Here is a 1,822-nt window from a genome sequence, read left to right on the forward strand (position 1 = left end):
TGTTCGCTGTTCTACTGTTATTAGTCAGGAAATCGTAATGTATAGTAAAAGAGTACCTGGCTTTAATTCTAAACCATGTAAGGAGCAGGTAACTGTTGATCAGGACCCCACGGTTCTTGGGATTAATTGATTGAAGGCTTGGAGAGCTTTTAAGGATCATCTCTCGGGCATCTGGGCCTTTCTCTAGAGTGAGCTACTTTTCAGAAAACCAAGTGATTATGATATTCAGGCTTTCCTAAATAAATTTCCTAAGGGCCTACCTCATGTCAAAGAAAAGACTGAATTTTTCAGTATCTTCTCCCCAAAGAATGAAATATAATGCGGGGGTTGGAGACTGAGTAGATGACACATATAGGAACCCATGATAGCACTAGTTTGCAGGGGCATAAATACTCTCCTTAGCCACAAAACCCGATCAGCACCTCCTTAGCCACAAAACCCGATCAGCACCGTGATTCTTGTACATCAAGGGAAAGACGAGTGGCTCTCTTAACTCATTTCATCAGACAGGTTCAACAACAGGTCTTTTAAGACTTTATGAATGGAAATGAATATAGAAAATTTTCTCTAAATAACTGTAATTTCATTTTTAAATTAAGTGCTTATTGATATTTATAGGATCTACAATCTGAAGAATTCTCTTTATAGTTACTGAGAGGAACAAGGAGCTCAGGCTCCCACAGCAAAATTCTCACCAGTCTGCCTGATATTTAGAGTTCATTTTTGGTCACATGGTGTCCTTTTGTAGAAGAAGTTCTTCACTTGCTTTATCTTCACTATTTTCGTCTTCATTAGAATAGTTTCCTGAATCTTGACTAGGCTGGGAATTGTGTATTTTGTGATCTTTGTCAATCTGAGGAGTTTCTTCAACAGTATACATAGTATTTGTATTTTGATAAAATATCTTTTGGTGTGTTCCTCCTAAGGGGAAGGAAGTAGATTCTTTAGTGGCTTTTCACACAGATCCTCAACTATACTGAAAGAAGGTGTACATGATGGAAAGAATGCATAACTGATACATTTCAAGAGGCCCTTCACAGCAAATGGGAAGGAAAATAATGCAACCCAAATTCCAATTATAATCCAGGTTATGGAGGTATTCCCTGGTTTTGTTTACTTGCACACAATATTGCTAAAAACACTGCTTTTATTCCATTTTCCATCTCAACAAATGCTCTACCTTTGACACAATATACACCCAGCAGTTGCAAGTTAGGAAGAGAAAAGTTTTATTTTCTAGCATTTTTCACTCAGCAGTGAATGTGTTTTCCCAACAAACAATTTCATAAATTGTTGGGTAATACTGGTTCACAGACTTGTTTTTCAACTCTTTTGGAGTGCTGAAATAGGTACACAGGAAACTGTTAATGGAGTTCACATTGATGACTGAAGGAAATATGACAGCTTGTATATCACTATCAATTTTATTCTCTTCAAATCAAAGAGATGTGTTATTCCCATTTTTGGTGCTTGTACACAGAGGAAGTATATTCCCTTTGGGAAAACTTTCTGAGGAAAGACACACTGACTAGTTTTGACATTTTTACATTGAGATATTTGTTTCCATTTATTTGAATGGTTCCCAAGAAACTTCAAAAAATAAGCACGTGAAGTTCATGCACTGGTGAAGTACATCTGCTATCTTCCAAGTCCACGACAGGCAACCAAATATCGTATCAACCGGATATGAAGCCAAAGGGGAAATCATCCCAAGCCAGCTGCCGGGGTAAGTGGAGCCATGGCTGAGCACATCACCTGTTCTCTCCAACCCAATCTGTTGGTGTCTCTCCCAGGGCCTCCCTATGCAGGGTGGAAGACCCTC

The 1,822-nt window shown here is 38.6% G+C and overlaps 1 pseudogene; it reads right to left on the minus strand.

The window, feature by feature from the left end:
• Positions 1-727: 727 nt before the first annotated feature.
• Positions 728-1,599, minus strand: LOC143682543 (interferon alpha/beta receptor 1 pseudogene; annotated as a pseudogene).
• Positions 1,600-1,822: the final 223 nt, after the last annotated feature.

This window comes from Tamandua tetradactyla, chromosome 5, assembly GCF_023851605.1.
Source record: "Tamandua tetradactyla isolate mTamTet1 chromosome 5, mTamTet1.pri, whole genome shotgun sequence".
Taxonomy (NCBI): Eukaryota; Metazoa; Chordata; class Mammalia; order Pilosa; family Myrmecophagidae; genus Tamandua; species Tamandua tetradactyla.